This window comes from Triturus cristatus, chromosome 2_1, assembly GCF_964204655.1.
Source record: "Triturus cristatus chromosome 2_1, aTriCri1.1, whole genome shotgun sequence".
In the NCBI taxonomy this organism is placed as follows: Eukaryota; Metazoa; Chordata; class Amphibia; order Caudata; family Salamandridae; genus Triturus; species Triturus cristatus.
The window spans coordinates 249,711,471-249,731,206 of record NC_140581.1 but is presented as its reverse complement, the minus strand read 5'-3'; the positions used below and the strand labels follow the sequence as shown (position 1 = coordinate 249,731,206).

The 19,736-nt window shown below is 46.1% G+C and overlaps 1 protein-coding gene across 1 annotated transcript in view; it reads left to right on the top strand.

Annotated features, from left to right (window-relative positions):
* The window catches only part of ADAMTS12 (ADAM metallopeptidase with thrombospondin type 1 motif 12), a 4,274,824-nt gene that overhangs the window by 1,747,829 nt on the left and 2,507,259 nt on the right, over positions 1 to 19,736 (top strand). The window lies entirely within an intron of this gene.

Sequence of the window (19,736 nt, the reverse complement as noted above, 5' to 3'; positions counted from 1 at the left end):
TTCACTTGGTGTTCAAGGGGTATATGTGATGGTAAACAGCTGGCTTAACACGCCCTCTAGAGTTTAGCCTAAGACTGCTCGTATCCACGCTACTAGGATAGCTGGTCTATAAGGTTGACTTACAACCAATCATCAATAAGGGTTGTTTGGAATGATACACAGTGATCACTAGAATAGTGAGCACTACATATCAGGCCAACTTCTCACATGGGCAATAAAGGATGCCGAATAAATCTGTTTGGTGTTTGTCAACATATTTTTCAGTGCTGATGTTGGTGCAACCTTATAATAATATGAGGCTGAGTCAGACATATTAAACCCTGAAAAATATGAAACTTTTGTGCAAATGTTTTTGTACTGCCTTTTGGCAGTGTTGGACAATGTTCTCACTGATGGTATGTGAACATATTTCTAGGATTTGCAGATTTATGCAGAAAGTGATGACCATAATGTTCATAACAATACATTGATTCATAGTCTGATGTGCCTCCAAATATTTCACTATTAGAAAACGCGCATCCTTTATCGCACCACTGTTCTAAGAAGGTCTACTTTCATTAACAATTGTTCATTATATGTATCTAACTATTTGCCACGCTACCGGATTACCATTATTTTCCATCTTAGCCACTATGTCTTTGCAACGCTACATCTTTCGAACTTTCAACGCTGTTTACAATTGATACAGTTGTCTTAGCTATATGTTGCGCTTACTGTTGTCCTCCCTGATTTTTTCATCTTTTTCATTTCTCCTTTAAAACTTTATTCACGCTGCTTTATGCTTTTCAATGTACACCACGGCACCCTTCCTGCTTACCGTGTTATTTGGAAACTTACAATATGCAATGTGCATGCTCTGACATTTATAACAACCATGACCAGTACCCTCCCGCTGATTTTGATGTAATTTTCAGGGTCAATCCCTTATGTGTAGAGAGTCCCTTATCTGACGCATATCTATGTTTTTATTTCGTTTCTTGTTCCCCAGAAAGGTGTAATTAACTATTGTGGTATTCTTCTTGTCTCCTTCTTCCTTCCTATTGTTTCTTCATTGCTGTTATATTTTCACTTATGTAAATATAATTCAGGCATTTGTTCATGGGCAATTTTAATTAATTAGTCCTGATGATGATCCGATATCCCTCTGATAAGGATCGAAACGCCGTTGACATAGTTGTCTACCTTACACACTCTATTTATTGCATATAAATTACTGTGAAGGTGACCCTTTGTGTATTATATGTTTCGCTATCTGAAGTATTCACTGATAGAAACATCCTTGAAATTGCCTGAACGTTCTTTCGCACTTTGTTGTGTGCACGATATGTAAGTTTTAGGATAAAGGCTTGTATCCCACTGAGATTGAACTTACATTCTTTGGATTATTGTCAAAAATTTGATATATTAAAGGTGCCCTTGTCCGGCTGGACACTGGCTGAAATATAGTACAGATTGTGGCTATATTCATTGTATCACTAACTTCTCTGCTTTCAGGGACCACTGTTTCCTGTAACATATAAGTTCCCAAGGTCCCTGACCAATTCCTTTGGGTGCCCTTGTATTTTTTTCACACACTTTCTCTTACCACAGCAGTCTGTACTGCTGTCAGAATCTTTTCTGTGGATGCAAGGGGCATCTCAGCATTTGTGTACAAATGTGATTTGTATGCAATTGTACTGTTTCTCCTTCATTACATGTCAGATAGATGTGCCCATATTGACCCGCAATTATATGGATCACCAGGTTACGTACCTTTACACGTGTCTGTAAGTGTTTTGAAGCTATCATATCAGCTTTTAAGGAACGTCGTGTATCCGTATGTTCCTGTGTCTGGTTTCTCGCTGAGAAATCAGGTTTTATTAAATCGTAGAAAGGTTTTACTCTTTCTGCCTAATCCAAAATGTATGTTCTACCAAAATTCACGAATCCCAGTATTGATTGTATATTTTTTAATGATCTTGGAGGTTGGAGCAGCACACATTTTTCTAAAAAATTGGCTGCCATGCTTTTTCCTTTACTTGGAAGCTCATATCCTAAAAACAGGACACTGAGGTGGGCAATTTTAGATTTTTTAAAGTTCAATTTGTAGCCCTCAGATGCAAATCCCCAAATTATGGTATTCACTCTGTTCAAGTGCTCCTCCAGGTCATCATCTGTCAGATAAATATCATCCACATAGGACAATGCCTCTTCATCTAAATTTTGAAGTAACTCTGTTACTCTGGCTGAAAACAACCCCGGGCTGTTCTTACACCCTTGGAGGAGTTGACGGAATTGCCGCTGAGACCTTAGCGATAAGAAGGCTGTTAGATACTTGATTTCAGGCGCTATATTTCGGCAAAAAAATCCATTTGAGGTATCAAGAGTTGTTTTGTATTTTTTCCGCACAATGTTATTCATTAATGTGGCACTGTGTGCATTTTGAACTGCAAATGTCTTAGTGCAAGTGTTTAAATGTCTGAAATCTAAAACTAGACAATTTGTATTGTCAGGTTTCATGACAGGAAACAAAGGATTGTTCATTTGAGTGGTGCAAGTTTCAATCACCCCTTGGTATTCAAGTTGATCCAAGATCTTCTTGACCTTTTTATTTAGCTTCTTGCTTTATTGGATACTGCCTCTGTGCAGTTGTAGTATTTTTTAATGGAATTATGTGGTGGGTTGATACCTCATCCCATCCAACATGGTTTTTGTATAATGCTGGAGCCTGGGCTACCGCCCACTCCTGCTCATAAGTATGCTGCAAGTGCCTGGGAATATGATCTGAGAAGGCTGGTAGAATTACCGTTTCTCCTTTAGGACAATCCATGATGAATGCTGGCTGCCAATCTTGTTCAGCTAACAAAATGTCATAGCCAAATTTAAGGTTCTCCCAAGAGAGACCTCTCACTTTCCTACTCTTGTCCCCTCCATTTGGAGAGTTATCTCATATAACTTGTGTGAGACACTCACCCTAGTATCAGGTGTTTTTCTAGCGTGATATAATCATTCAAGTCCGCTGTCACCAGAAATTCCATCAGGTTCTGGTGAGCTATTGTCACTTCTGCCACGCTGTCTAGCATTCATTGGCAGAGCCCATTCCCTGTTCAGTAGCCGAGTCCTCATAATTCTGGGCATGTCTGATCTTTAGACCTGCAACTTTCTTCTTTTTGAACTGTGGCTTTTGCTTTGGGTTGTCTTATTTTTCAGAAATGTAATCTTGAGCGTGCAGCTTGTCTCTGGACTTTGTACACTCTTCTTGTCTTTCTGACAGTCCTTTCCTCCTGGAGTTTTTCGATGAACCCTGAAAGGAACGAGAGGAATGTGTATCAGTATCCTGATACCTGTCAGGTTTCCTAATATTATCCCTATTCCTAAGGTTATACCTCTTTTCGGAGGGCTCATGTGGTGGAGATCTACCTCGGGATTGAGATCTGTTTCCTTTAAAGTTTTGTTGTTTTTTATTATCCCTCTTCTTTTTAGAAGAAGTAGGTGTCTGCTTAGTAGTGTCCTTTTTCAGGACTGCCCATGAGTTGTGGTTTTAAAGCTTTCCCACCCAAACTGTCATTTTGCCCATTACTGCGTGTAATGTTTGTTGTCTGATTTTAGTTGCTGTACCCTGTGATTGAGTTCCATTTGTTGCAACAGTTGTTGGTTGCACTGTGAAAGTCCTCCTGATGAATTGCATTAAGTTTCTATATATTTTTATTAAATCTTTGTGTTGTATGAGTAAGTCTGCCTGTGGCATTGTGTCAATGTCAGAATGTGGTGTATAGGCCGCCAATATCGGCCATGTTGCCCCCTCTCCTCCAAGCGGGCCTAATCTTACTGTACTTCTTATGTGGGGTAGGGAGCCTTTAAACCAGTATAAATGTTCCTGGTACCTGAGTGGAATCTCTATGTCCTCAAACGGACCATATTCCATTGGTGCATCTCCTTCTGTGTAAGAATGAAATGTTTGTGCTCTGGCATTGCTGCTGAGAATGTAACTCACAAATAAAATACCTCCGTTTTGTTTCATTTGTGTGCCTCAATTACGAAAGCTACTACGCCACCCCTAGGTGTTAAACCATTTTCTAATAGTTTCAGGGTGATTGTATGTCTGAATTTAGGTGCAATTTGAATTGCATCTGTATCTTCTTCTCCGACTGAGACATGTAGATCTACTACTTTATCTCTGTCCTCAGTCATTTTCGTAAAGAAGAAGTTTGTTCAAAGGAACTAAATAAGGTTTTAATGCACAATTTAGGAACACTGTGTCCTTCAAGCTTGAATAACCAACAGCTAATAAATAGGATTTCTCTCCTACTCAGCTGTGGCGGAGATTGTGCCCATCCACTCCAGACGTATCTGGTGTTTTGTGAGTAGGGTTCTCTGAGAATTAGCACGACTGAACTACTCAGATTCTACTGTTAAATAAATATCCAACCAAAGTTGGCGGCGACATGTCGTGTAGTTCCTATATTACCTATACAGGATCTGCGTGTTTCGGATAACATAAACTGTGGGTTTGGTGGCAGACTGATTCTGAGCACCCCCACTGGATACGTTAGCCTGTTCGTATCAGCTAGCCACTAGAGTCTCCGCTTACCGGGGAGAGAATAGTTTCTGGCAACCTCAGAACATGGCAACCCTGATCCCTCAGAATCGTGGAAACAATATACTACTTTTCACTCAGTCACTAGTGCTCACCTAGTTTGTACTCAGAGATACACAGAATAAACAGTCTGGGCATTTCAATAAGTATTTATTGAACAGTTGTTATTCTTGTGTAGAATATATGAGCAGCAACAACCATTAGACAGTAGCAGAGATATATGATTAGCAGTTCTACGAAAGTAAAGGGATGGTACAGTTCTACCATTTTGCAATAACCATGAATACATAAAAGTATATAAAACACATGATAAAAAGTGCAACCTAAAGGTGCATACTCCTACTATGCCTCCCTAACTAGATTTACCTAAATGTACCTAGCATCTGTGTAGGTGTTATGCCAAGAATCCCTCTAGGATCTAGTCAACCCCATTACTTAAGAAAGGAGAGAACATGGGGCCCCATCCTGGTCTCGAGTTGGACACCCCGCGAGGGATGTTAGACCACTGCGAGCTGGAGTGTCTGCATGTAGGAACGTCAGCGTCTTCGGTCAGTATGTCAGCTAGGAAGTCACAGTCTCCTCTGCCTTATCTTGGCAAGATGTGGTGTATTTATACCAGAAAGTATCTAGGGCTTCTTTGTCTCTTGTATGGTTTGTATGGGCCATTGTCAGACTGAGGAAGACGTAAGGGATGAACCTTGTACATGTGTATTATGCAGGTGATGTAGTTTCTGCTTCGTTTCCAAGAACGCTCATGAATGCTCATACATTATGTATGAGCCCATCGGAGATGTTATAGGAGGCCTTTGTTAAGGAAAAACCCTCCTTCTGCACCCAGAACTGAAACTAGATAAAGGTTCAATCCTCAGAGGCTGTTATTCTGTAGTGTAGGGAACTACTGTAGGTAAAGGATCATGCATATATTAGTGCATCTAGAATTATGCCTATATTAGGGCTTCTATATGAAACATAACAGTTGGGCCTGGATAAAATTATGCAGGTATTATGGAGGTGGGCTACTTTACTCCCTGGCATTGCTTTCAACACACAACCTTTGGTTGCCTTTGACCCGAGAATGACTAGTACAATGCACCCTTAGTACTCATCACATCTATACCATGGGAGATCTCTTTCCAGACAGCCCTGTCATAACATATGAAGCTCCGGAGGCTTCCGGAGCAGCCACTCTCATGGACCATTTTATCCTTAGAAGGTTGCAAGGCACACTATGTTACAGAATATCATACTACCCAATGGAGCCATACAAATTTACCGCATTATCACTAGTGATCACTGGGGCAGATGGAACAAGACTGGTTTCCTGACTCTACCAGACTAGTCTAGCCCTGAAATCTCCAGGTGCTGAGAGGGCCTGAAGGGACTAAGAATATGACTTGGGGCACCACTGCCAGGCAAGATATGGCACTACTGCTGTATGCAAATACGGCTTGTCTCCCCTAACTACAGACACAAGCTACTACACTAAAAGTTTTACATCGAACATACACACTGCCACTAAATCTAGCAAAAATTGACCCCACATGTTCGCCCCGCTGGCTGAAGTGTGGCGCAGATCAAGCAGATTTTTTGCATCTTGCCTGGAATCGCCCGGTTATCCAAACTCACTGGACCGAGATCTTCACTAGATTCACATCAAAGACTGAAATCACCATCAGCCCTGACCCCTTGCTGACCCTCCTGGGCTCTGTCAAACCACTCCCATCTAGCATTAGGTGCTTTACCACTATTGTGCTTCTACTAGCCAAGCGCAGGATAACCCTATATTGGGGCAACAACAAGACCCCCCCACAGCATACTGGCTAAAAGATACGATATACTGAGCACTACCAGTGAGGTTTATGCTACACTGCAACCCCTGTCCTCGAGGCCAAAGGATATCTGGCAACCACAGCGCACTTACCTGTTAACACTTGAAAAAGAAGTCTCAGTCATGAACATCACTTAAATGCCCACATTCCTTGACTCAATGCCCACTACAACTTGGTTCCCTGCGCACACTGCACACTGTGGGTTATGTCAGCTCCCTCAGAAGCCCAGTGGATACCCATGAGTACCTTTTATATTGTCTCATATTCTATCTAATATCCGTGGTCATCATAGCTGTGTACTTGGCATTTTGCTTTGCATGTATGAATGTAAAGGCTTTTGTTATTAATATGCAATAAAATGAAAAATAATGTTTAAAAAAGAAGTAGTACTGCTTGGACTTAAAACTTGATTAGTAGATAAAGTATGCACTATATACATTTTACCATACTGAATGAGACTAATCTTGATTAATCCACTGTTTCCATTTCAGAAGCAGTAGCGTGGAAAATGTCATCAGTGATGTGATCTCATCGATAATACCATTTGAGATGCCATCAGCGATGTCATCAATGATGTCATTTAACACATCATGAGTGATATAATAATTTGAGGTTGTGAGCAGTGCATTGCGGGAGTGCACATTATGTAGATAACTTTTAACAGGTGAATGTAAGAAATTTAGCTACTGCTTGAGGGGAATAAACCTACTCAAGCAGCACCCACAATCTTTGTCAGGGTGAAGTCATAAGCAAACCCCAAATTAACCTTTGCTGAACTCTCTTGCAGCTTGGCACAGAGCTGTCAGGCTTAACCTAGAGGCAATGTGTAAAGTATTTATGCAGCACTTCAAACAGTTGTAAAGTGAAATCCAACACAGGAAAAATCCCACACCAATTTAGAAAAATAGAATACAATTTCATAAATAATTTAAGACTAGAATAACAAAACTACAAACACTAGAACAGGAGGTATGCAATTTTAAAGATTTAAGTGAAAATAGCACAAAAAAGTGCAAAGCACCAAATGTGGTTACCTATTCGCGCTGTACCGGGACAAAGACTCAAGTCCGCGATGGAGTGCAGGCTAGCTACATGGACCGAGTTTGGCACCCTGAAAAAAGTGCCTTAAATCCTAGTGGTGGAGTGTTGTGTAGTCCCGCACTGAGGATGCATCAAGCAACGGCAATTTCTAGTAGCTGCAAAGCTGTGATGCGAGGTCTTGCGTCATTGTCGAGGGTACCATTGGTGGGGGGCTCGCGATGAGAATTCCTGCGTTGAGATGCATTGCAATATGGCTGGCGATGTGGAGTCCTGTGTTGTTGATGAGGGGCATGCGATGCAAAGGCCTGCATCAAGGATGCGTACGCAGCTGCAGTTCCTGTAAGGCTGCGGGTGGCGATGTGACGTCCTGTGCCAAAGACAAACCACACAGCAGTTCCAATGGAGAGTTTGGTAAAGTGATATGTCCCTTAGCAGCTCCGATGCAGTGTTTCTGGTCGGCGATGCATCAGATCTGCTGGGACCACAGATGGGGCTTGTAGAGCACTGGTCGACTGGTCCTTCCTGAGTGCAGTCTTGGAATGCGTGGGACTGGGGATCTACTTTCGTACCATGTTTGGCCTTCTGTACACACGCCCGACCACCCAAGTGCAGACTAATGGCACCCTCTCTCCCTCTCTCTCTCTTCACTTTGGCCATTGAGTCTCCTCTGGCAAGACTCATATGAAGTGATGCCAGAAGACAGGTGTGGCCATTGGTTGCCAGCCCTCCGGAGCGCATTCTGCTCTATGCAGATAACATCTTACTCTTTTTAGTGAACCTGTAGACCTCGACCCATGATGTCTAGAACTCCTTGCAATCTTTGAGGAAGTCTTTGGCCTTTGGTCTCTGGGTGAACATGTCCAGAACATCACTGTTGGTCCAATAGCAGGCAGCACGAGTGCCTGTCCCTGTTGCATCAGGATCCCTACACGGCATATTTCATTACGGTACCTAGGCATCTACATTTTCCGCCTCCCAGAGCTGATGTGCAGCCTTTTTTTGACTCCCCAGTTACTAAAACGAGAATGGACCTGCAGAAAAGGAGGCGACTCCCGCTACATATCAAGGCAGGGTAGCCGTCTTCAAAATGATGATCTGTGTCTTCCAAAAACTTTTCTCATTTGATCCCCAGGGACTAGTTAAGGTCCCTCCAGTCTTTAATCTGCACTTTCCTTTGGGCTGATTGCTGCCTCCTGGTGGCCTAAATTAACTGCCGGCAGTCACCCTTTGTTGGTGGGTTAGGTATGGCCGACCAATAGTACTATTATCTGGCCTCATAATTGGTTGTACTAAATGATTGGTTTAGTGGGGGGTGGGACAATCCAGACTATTGCACTGAGCTCAATTGGCTAGGCCTAGACAAGAATATGTGATTGTGCTATGGGGACCCGATCCCCCAATCCCTTCCGGAGATCACTCGAGCATTCTTTCTGTGCTGGACAGTGGTGCTGCACCTTGTGGCCTGGAACCGTCCGCTCTCGGGATAACCCGTTCTGGCAGGAGAAATGGTTGCACCACACTGCAGGGTTGGAGGACTTTGCGAAGTGGGACAGAATAGGCATCGATTACCTTGAGCATGTTTGGGTGGGTTTCCATGCCCCAACATTTCAGGCCCTACAATAGTAGTCTCACCAGTCCCGCTCCCAGTTCCACAAATATCTGCAGTTGCGGCATGCCCTCTTGGCAAAAGCAGGTCCCGGCCTTCACCCCCCTTGCGGCTAAATTGTTGATGGGGAAGTTACCCAGGGTTGCCGTCTCTCAGATTTACCCATCCTTAATCATTAATGCCATGGATCATTTACTCAGGTTCAATCAGTCAATCGAGTAGTATTTGTAAAGCTTTGTGTTAGAAATGGGGGTCTCTAGTTGGCAATGGCTGGCCACTGTCCAAGTAGGGACCCTTCTTCCTAAGTCAGAGTAAGCAGGCTACACCCTTTGACAACCCCTGCTCAACCCTGTGGTAACGTAGCACGAGCAGCTAGGCTTATCTCAGAGGCAGTGTGTGAAGCATTTATGACCATACACAGTAATGTAATGAGGAACACTACAAATGGACACCACTCAAGTAGTTATGAAAAAATAGGTATTTTTATATAGACTTAATCACAAGACTAATAACAGTAAAAATCCACAATACTATAAAAATATAATTACTTTAGAAATGCTGCAAGGAAAAATAGTTCAGGATGCACAAAATGATGTTTAGTTCAAGGCAGGGGTCTCTGCGACCCTTTTACCCACAAAGTATCTGGTTCCTGGAGCAAAGCAACAAAAATGTTGCTAAGGAGTTGTAGCGAGAAATTTCCTCACGCTAACCAGCGATGCGTTGAATCCTTACCACGAGGGAGGATGATGCGCTGGGTTGCGGGCAGGACAAAGCGACAAACTTCCTCACGCTAAGCCGGTGATGCGATGAAATCCTTGCCGCGAAGGGAGGATGATGCACCGAGCCTGTTGCGTGTGCGTTCTTGCTGCGTTGACAAAGATGGCGCTCCGCGAGGGAGCGACGATCCGGATTCGATGCGGGGAAAATGGGGAACGCTCGGCGTCCGCGCTGCGATGATCCTGTTGCGATGATTTCAGATAGTGGGCGTTTTCAGGCCCGCAGACAGGTGCTGCGACGACCTTCGGATAGCGGGCGTTTTCAGGCCCACAGACAGGTGCTGCGATGATCTTCGGGGTTAGCGAGCGCTCGGCGACAGCGGAGCGGCGATTTTTCTGGCGCTCACCAGCTGCAGCGGCTCGCTAACGGAGGTTAGCGACGATTTTCAGCGCTCTCTTCTCAACAGTAGAAATAGAGGTCCTGGAACACACAGGAGCCTCACCTACAGATAGTAATCCTCGCTGGGAGGAAACAGGAGGCTGATGGTGGAGTCTGATGTGCCTGAGACTCCAGCAGGAGGCTAGCTCTCTCCTAGCCCTTGGGTAGTTGCTGTAGCAAAAGAAATAAAAGTCCAATCAAAGTTCCTTTCCTCTTCTTGAAGTCCAGTAGTAACAGCTGCAGGCCAGTCCCAGAAACAGCACACAAGGCACAAGGACAGTCCTTCTCTTGCAGATTCCTGTAGCCACACGGACAGAGGTTCTTCTTGTTATCCAGGAGCAATACAAATTGTAGGGGTTTGTGCACAAATATTTATACCCCCAAAGTCTTTGTTCTTAGGGGTCCCAAGTCTCTGAACCCAGCCAGAACCAGTTCTGCCCAGCCCTGGAGCACTTTGTTGATCAGGCTGCATCGTTCCTTTCAGAAAGAGGGGGTCTGCCTCAGACGCACAGTGGGAGGTGGAGCCAGCTTTCACCTTGCCAGGCACAACCCTATTCAAGTGCAGGAGCTACCCCTCCCCTCACACCTAGGCAGGTCGCTCTATTCAACCCAGGTCTGACTCAGCCTGCCCTGTCCCTCCAAAACCAGACAGCCAATACACATAATAGCAGAGCAACTGGAAGGCTTAGGCAAGAAAGTACCTATACTCTAAAAGTGGTAGTTTCAAACACAGAATATAAAAATAACCTTCACTAAAAGATGTATTTTAATATTCTGAGCTCAGGCATACTAGATTCGTTTTTCTACCATGTTCTGTGGGTCAGTTAGGACTATAGGATGTAATAGCCCAGACCTCCCATTCTGGCCTATGGAGAACAGGTAGCCTTACAGTAGTGAAAAACGAAATTGGGTGTAATTCACTACTAGGACATGCTACATACAACAGGGCATGTCCTACCTTACACATACAATGCGCCCTATCATAAGGGGGGCTTACATAATGCCAAGGGAAGGTTTTAGGGGCTGGGAAGCGGGTGCACTTCACAGCCAAGATGGCAGTTCTGGACTGCACGCAGACACTGCAGTGGCAGGTCTGAAACACATTTTACAAGCTGCTTCTGTGGGTGGCACAAACCAGTGCTGCAGGCCCACCAGCAGCATTCGGTTTACCAGCCCTGGGCACACACCGGCCACGCTACTAGGGACTAACAGGTAAACTGAATAAGCCAATCATGGATGTACCAATTCATATATCATCTTTACAAAGGGAGCATTCGCGCTGTGGCACTGAATGGCAGCGGCACAGCGCCCAGAGCATCTATAACCAGCAAAAACAGAGGAGACACAGCGAAAAAAGGAAGGGAGACTCACGCCAATGGTGCCAGGTCTAACACGCGTCCCCTCCAGCTGAAATGTGGGGAGAACTACCCATCCCCTTGGAAGTTCTCTTCACTAAGGCGGAAAAATCTGGACAGACCATCAGCATTGGCGTGTTCTGTACCAGGGCGATGTTCCACCGTAAAGTCCATACCCTGTAGGGAAATGGACCACCTTAACAACTTGGGATTCTCACCCCTCATCTGCATCAACCATCTGAGGGGCCTGTGGTCTGTCTGAACCCGGAAGTGAGTCCCAAAAAGGTATGGTCTCAGCTTCTTCAGTGCCCAGACCACAGCAAATGCCTCACGCTCAATTGCACTCCACTTCTGTTCCCGTGGGAGTAACCTCCTACTGATGAAGGCTACGGGTTGGTCTAGTCCCTCCTCATTCATCTGTGACAGAACAGCCCCCACCCCATGCTCTGAAGCGTCTGTCTGGACAATAAATTCCTTAGCAAAGTTGGGCGCCAGGAGCACGGGCGCTGTACACATGGCAGTTTTGAGGGCATCGAAAGCTTTCTGACAGGTGTCAGTCCAGTTCACAATCTTGGGCTGCTTCTTGGAAGTCAGCTCAGTCAAGGGGGCAACGATGCTGCCATACCCCTTGACAAACCTCCTGTAATAACCCGTGAGTCCTAAGAAGGCCCTCACCTGGGTCTGGGTCCTTGGGGGCTCCCACGCCAGGATCGTTTCAATCTTGGGCTGTAGAGGTGCCACCTGGCCACTCCCTACCTGGTGTCCTAAGTACACCACCGAACCCTGCCCAATCTGGCACTTACTGGCCTTGATTGTGAGGCCTGCTCTGCGCAGCGCCATCAACACTTCCCAGAGGTGGTGTAAGTGGTCCTCCCACGAGGAACTGAATACTGCAATGTCATCCAGGTAGGCGGCACTGAAATCCTCCAGCCCAGCCAACATCCAATCATGGATGTACCAATTCATATGTCGTCTTTACAAAGGGAGCATTCGCGCTGTGGCACTGAATGGCAGCGGCACAGCGCCAACAGCATCTATAACCAGCAAAAACAGAGGAGACACAGCGAAAAAAGGAAGGGAGACTCACGCCAATGGTGCCAGGTCTAACACTTTGCTTATCCCTCCGGGGGTTATTCAGATGCTGTGCTGCGGGTTTCAGTAGAAAAGCCAGGTCTTGAGTTCTCTCCTGAAGTAGCTGAGCGAATGTGTGGTGCTTAGGTGGAGAGGGAAGGAGTTCCATGTTTTGGCAGAGAGGTGAGAGAATGAGTGTCTTCCGGTGTGGCTATGGCAGAGGCATGCAGTCTGTGCGAGGGCGAGGTGTGCGGAGCCAGGTTACTGGTGAGTTGGTGGAAAGTCAGGTGATGGTTCATGTAGTGTGGCCCAATGTTGTGGAGGGACTTGCATGCATGGGTAAGGAGGTTGAATTGGCATCTTTTGTGGATGAGGAACCAGTGGAGATACCCGAGACATTGGGAGATGTGTGTTATCTTGGGTAGTTTGAGGATCAGCCTGGCTGCTGCATTCTTTATCGTATGGAGACTTTGCACGAATTCTGAGTTTGTGCCAGCATAGAGAGCGTTGCTGTAGTCAAGTCGGCTGGTGATGAGGGCCTGTGTTACTGTTTTTCTTGTGCTGGTGGGGAGCTATCTGAAGGTTTTTTGGAGCATGCGGATGGTGTTGAAGCAGGGTGATGTAATGGAGGTGACCTGGCATGATGGTGAGCTAGCTGTCCAGTATGATGCCAAGGTTGCGAGCGTGGCTCCAGAGGGCAGTGGATCTGTTGAAGATGAGGAATTCTGTCTTTTCTGTGTTCATCTTGAAGCAGTTGTCTTTTATCAATGTCACTAGGTTCCTCATGCAGTTGTGGAAAGTTGGCCTTAGTTTGGGTTTGGTTCGCTTTGAGGACGACTTGGGTATCATCAGCTTAGGAGATGATACTGATGTTGCGAGATCCGAAGATGTCTGTGAGAGGAGCCATGTAGACATTGAAGAGGGTGGGGCCGAGGGATGAGCCCTGGGGTACTTCACAGATAGTAGTCTTGGGGTGCAAGGTAAAGGGGGGGCAGACTCTCTGGGTGCATCCTGTGAAGAAGTATGCTATCCATCTGAGTATGTCGCTTAAGGTTCCGATCTAGCAAAGTTGTTGGATGAGTGTGTGGTGTGACACTAGGTCGAAGGCAGAGGAGAGGTCGAGGAGGATGAGGGTGGCGGTTTCACATTTGCCTAGTAGGGCTTTGATGTCATCTGTTGCTGCGATGAGAGCTGTCTCGGTACTCTGATTGGCCCTGAAGCCTGATTGGGATGGGTCTAGTAGGTTATTGCTTAGTGAGTTGGATGTTGGTGGCTTTCCAGGACTTTGGCGCAGAACGGGAGAAAGGAGCTATCGGGCAGTAGTTCTAGGGGTCTTTAGGGTCTGCTGATGGTTTCTTCAGGAGGGAACTGACCTGCACATGTTTCCATGAGTCAGAGAAAGTAATTGTGGTTTTGGAGGCGTTGAGGATGGTGGTGAGTTGATAGCTTATTTTGTTGCTTCCAAGGTTTAAGAGACAGTGGGGGCAGGGGGCAGCGGGGGCCCCCGAGTGGGTGGATTTCATCAGGATGGTGGTTGTTGATGTGCTGAGTACTTCCCAAGATGAGATCGTGTGGTTGGTGGTTTTTGTTGATGGATTGCTGAGGATGTCAAGTTTAGAACAGCCAATAAATCTAACTTTTTGTGCACCTAAGCAATATATAGATGCATAAAGCTTTAGTGAATAATCCATTTAAATATTGGAAACATAAAAGGTTATGTTCCCGTTTTTCTAAAATATTTATCTTTACTAGATTAGCACAGCAAACAAAAACTTTCTTTAACTAAAATATTTGAAACTAATATTATTATGTTTTTTTAATTTAAATAATTCTTCTGTTATGTTACCTGCAACATGCCTAGTTGACGTTTCAGGCCTGCATTCCATGATGGCAAAATATTATCTTGGTTGTACTATTTCTTCCAATTCCACCATGCCTCTCGCTGGGCAGCCTTCTGAACTTCCAAGAAAAATATCTTATGTGATATCAGCTATGCGGCCGCTTGGCCATGTGCGGCATGCAGCAGCAATGAATTAAAGGCTCACTTACAGATACAGTACAGGACTGACCCTGAGTGGTCGAGATCCCCTATATCAGTTCGGCCATGCCCAGACGAACTGTTGCATGCCGACGTCACTACCTGTACTGGGGAGTCCGGGAGGCTCACTAAACCCGTGTGCCGTGGGGGTTGCATGGGCTTGTGTTACACCACTGGGGCTTGTTTTAAAGCAGGTTTACTCTATGAAGTACAATGCTCAGTACTTCATGTTCAGTTTAGCTCCATGACAGCCTTCACTTGCGGAATGTTTGCCAACAGGACTATTGTTATTCAATATGCCTCTTCATCTATGTCAGCCTTTTAGTTTAAACACTCCTTCCTTATGTTGTTATTCGTGTTCAGCGTGTTACCAAGCCCCCTGCATTTCAATGTTGCAAAGTAGCCTTACAGTTTGTGAGTTTCAATGATGCATTAGTGCAAATGGTGCACTAATTTCTATGCTTCAATTGAAAACACAACAATCTACCAGGATTTTTTTGAGAATACAATAATCTAGTAAATGTAATTACATGTTTAGGAAGCCGGCTCTGGATACCAAAATGAGGTATAGTTGGCACAGAGTCCAGTGGAACCCCAAAGGTAAGCAGAGGTAAAAGTAGATAGCACCTTACTCTCTGTGGTAGTGTGGGTGCGCAGTAAAGCTTTATGAGAGGGTAGTTTTAAGCATTTGTTCTACACACTCAATCAGCAAATGATGTCACACACTCAAAGACTGAACTCAGACCAATTTGATTTGTATAATAGTAATATTTAGTTGCATTTAAAACCAGACAGAGAGCTTCTGGAGGTGACCACCAGTTGGATAGGAAAGTTGGGATGCATGGGGATGCAAGGACACCATCGGTTGGGCCACCCAAGGCCATGGGACTTCAAGTGCAGGGGTGTCTTTAGGCATCGGACTGTCCTTACCAGTTCCGGTCGTGGTTGGGGTGATCCTCCAGAAAGAGGCTGCAGGCTTTGCTGGAAGATTCAAGGCAGGTCAGAGATCACCAGATGTCAGGTCAGGATCGCTGGGGAGACCTCATCATGGTGTTGGGCCACTCGAACTCGGGCTGTGGGCGTCCAGTGCAGAGTGGTGCAGACTTGTGGATTTGGCCAGAGCCAGAGTCTGTGGGTGAGCAAATCCGGTGCTCACAGGAGACAGAGTCTTTTCTGTGGAAGACAGGGTAGGTCCTCTGGGTTCTTGAGGTGACTGGCTGCAGTACACACTGGGATTTCGCTTCTGCAGGTTCGAGGTGGGGACAGGCTGGTAGGGCTGAGGCCAAGTCAGTGGGCGTCCTCCTCTTCTTAGCTTCAGCACGGCTCTTCGTTCCTTCTTCTTCTTTTCTTCTTGGTCGGTTCTTGTCTGAGGAGTCAAGGTTCCATGTTGCCCCTAACTACAAAATTTAGGGGTGTTACTGGTAAGTAAAGGTTGGGACTAATGGGTCCCTTCCTTGAGGTGGGTACACCCCCTTTTATGCCACCCTTCAGTGGGAGGAGGCAAATGCCTCACTCTCGTTGGCTGGGTCCCCCATCTGGAAGATGGTGGAGACTGAGAGTTGTGCTTCACCTCGCCTCCACCACCTGAGGGGAGGGGTTGGCAAAGGTAGGCACACCTCCCTTCCTCACTTGGTTTTCCCAACGATTCTCCCATTCAAAGTGGGGGTCAGAACCGGTGGGGACCATTTGCTGGCAACAGCAAAAGGCCTGGGGAAGCTCACAAAGGAGACAAGCCTTTGAAACTTTCCTTCATGGACCCTGCCCATCCTGGGGGAGGAAGCTTGGCACGTCGTTGCAGGATGTGCAGTGTTTCAGACCCCCAAGAGCAGCAGGCTCTCGACCCAGGGGACCAGAAACATGTCTGGTGGTGGCAGCTGGCAAGCAGCCACTCAGCCTGAACACTAGTGTTAGGTCGTTTTTCAGGGGGCATCTCTAAGATGTCCTCTGCGTGCATTTTTCATTAAATCCCACACTGGTATCAGTGTGGGTTTAATGTGCTGAGAAGTTTGATACCACACTTCCCAATTTCCAGTAAAGCCGTTATGGTACTGTGGAGTTCGTAATGACAAACTCCAAGCACCATATACTTCTAACGGCATTACTGCACTCACAATGTCTATGAATTGGCTCAGACACTGTAGGGGTAGAGGGTTCATGCACCTGTACCCTTACCACTTGTATAGTGCACCCAGCTAGAGGTGTGGCTGACCTATGCCAGGGCAATGGGTTGTAGGCATGGCACACAGAGATGTGTGCCATGTCGACTCTTTACTTTGTCTGCACCAAAACACGTAGCCTGCAAAGGCAGTGTGTGTGTGAAAAGGTACAAGGCCTCAAAGGGTGACACAATAAGTGCTGCAACCCTTAGAGTCCTTCCCGGGGCACAGTGCCCTGTAGTACTATTTCCTAGGGACTGGCCTGTGGCCAAATAGTGCCAATTGGGTTTTGTTTTCAATGTAGTTTAGGGAAAGAACATAGGCCCTGGGTACCTGTTTGGCAGGAACCCAGGGCACAATCAGTCAAAGCAAATCAGCAGTTTAGCAAAAAGTGGACACTTTCATACAACATGTCAAACACTTACAGCTTTAGCAAATAAGAAAAAGGTGTAAAATGAAACCAATAAGAACCTTTTACCCCAAAGGTGCAGCAATGGGCTTTGCGTGTTTATGGAACCTTGTTAGTGTGCATCACTCACTTTCAGTATTTGAGTTAGCGTGTTAGTGCCTGTAGCCCCGGAACGCTCCAGCCTGGGTGGGGTATGTAAATGTAAGGGATTTTGGAGTTGAACTTGTGACCTTGGAAGAGGGGCACAGTCAGGACCCGGATGAAGGAGGATAACTGCTTTCTCTGCCCAGGGAGCTTTGGGGGAACACAACGGGGACATAAGGATATGGCAGTCAAAACACAGGGACAATTCTTCACTGAACTCTGCAAGGATGGATGTGATGAGTGTACCATCCATGCCATAATTCAGGCAACCTTCACACTGACAAAGGAGATATGGGTGCGTCATAGAGACCGAGCAAGGCACCATTAGCAGGGGTCCCAGTAGCAGTACTGGTATGTGGCTACCCCAAGGAGAGAGAGGAGTGCATGTTCTACTCCTTGGGTCATTGATACTGCAGGCCCCACCTCGGCCATAAAAAGGGACCATGTGAGGACTACTGAAGGGTCAGCTGGCCCCACTTAAATCAAGGATACCCCAAAAAAGGTGTGGGTGGAACAGGGCCGTAGAACAAGGACAGACTGGTCACAGAATGTGACCGCCCACTTTCACCCCCCTAGTGCAGGGTGGACACTATAAAGAGCCCCAGATGATCTAGGAAGACCGATAGGTGCCAGGTAGAGTTCGGAATGGGCACTGAGGCAAACAGGCAAGCGGCCAAGAGTGCAGTACAGGGTCATCCATAGAAGGTTTGTGATCAATATTTGGTAGGAAGGGCTGTAAGGAGCACAGGGAGGCAAGGCCCCTAGGGACCACAGGAGAATATGATGGCGGACTTGGGAGCCTGCGTGGAGGCCCCTGATCAGCGATCACAGAGGGAGGGAGGCAGTCATTATGGAGGTGACAGGGCCCACAGGCAATGCAGTTTTGCAGGGATCTTGAGCAAGTGCACTGAGGAATAGCCTGCGGGGAGCACTGGAGGAAAGAGTGGGCCAGTGTCTGAGAGGAGGTCCAGAATCCGGTCCAATGAGGTAGAAGTTATTAGGCGACTAGGACTAAGGTGGACAGCAAAGGGTGGACACTTGGCAGATGACAGAGAGAGTGGAGGAGGACAGAGCACCCCACCTCAAAAATCATTGACACTTAGTTAGAAGAAACACGTGACTAAGCTGTAAAATTAACTGCCCAGGGAATTTGTACATCATACAGAGAGTCTGAATCTATTCCGTCGCCAAACAAGTTGATAATTGTTTCATTTATTCATTTATTTCACTGTATTTGATTTCTCAGTGATGTCACTGGTGTAACATATTACCCTATAACAATGCTGCATAACTCGTAAAGGGTGCTGCACTGAAGCAGCAGTCTGCTGATGGTGACTGCTTTGATAGGGGATGGTAAAAAAAAAGCCAACACAAGGAGATGATGGACAGAGTGCTAAAACTTTTCAGACACTCACCCCCAGTTACAGATCTGGGTTGAATCCATCATCGTTCTTTAGTTCACTTCGCCACCCCAGTTCAGATACAGCTATATGCAAATCAGTCCTGACCCTGTGCCTCATGGGAACAGTCTAGCCCGAACTGCCAAGCCATGTCTTCCCTGGACCGGAAACAAGCATCCTGGGACCGGATTCGGTGTAACACACCTTATCAGCTAGGCTAGCTTGAATCCAATGGCAAAGTGAGCAAGGGACCCACGTCTGGGCATACCCTGCCAACTCAGGGCAAACAAACCAAACACAAGGAGATGATGGACGGAGTGCTGAAACCCATTGAGGGGGTCAAGGTTGATTTGCATATGGCTGGGTTCAAACTGGAATGGTATGAGGAGCAAATAAAACAATGGATTTAGGTCCAGATCTCTGTACTGGGGTGAATATATGACATTGTTCTGCATTCTGTCCATCAATTATTCTTTTTGCATTTGTCACCCCAAGTGAAACGGGTATGCCCAGACGTGGGTCCCGTGCTCTCCATGCCACTGGAGTCAAGCTACCATGGCTGATGAAGGGTGAAATCCTGAAACCAGTCCTAGGACGCTGGTTTCCATTCCAGGGAGGACATGGCCTGGCAGTTGAGGCTGGACTGTTCCCATTGGGCGCAGGATCAAGGCTGATTTGCATATGGCTGGGTTTAAACTGGAATGGCATGGGGAGCAAAAAAATGATGGATTTAGGCCCAGATCTCTATACTTGCGTCAATGTATGACATTGTTCTGTATTCTGTCCATCAATTGTTCTTTTTGCATTTGATAGGAGATGGTGGCACCTATGACTCAAAGGCAAGCTTTCTCACCATAGGACCTAATGTGTGCCACTTGGAATCATAATTGCATAGATCACAGGAATGAAGGCAAAGTACAACTTGCTTAGTTCTTTCAGTCCTACAAGGGATAAGA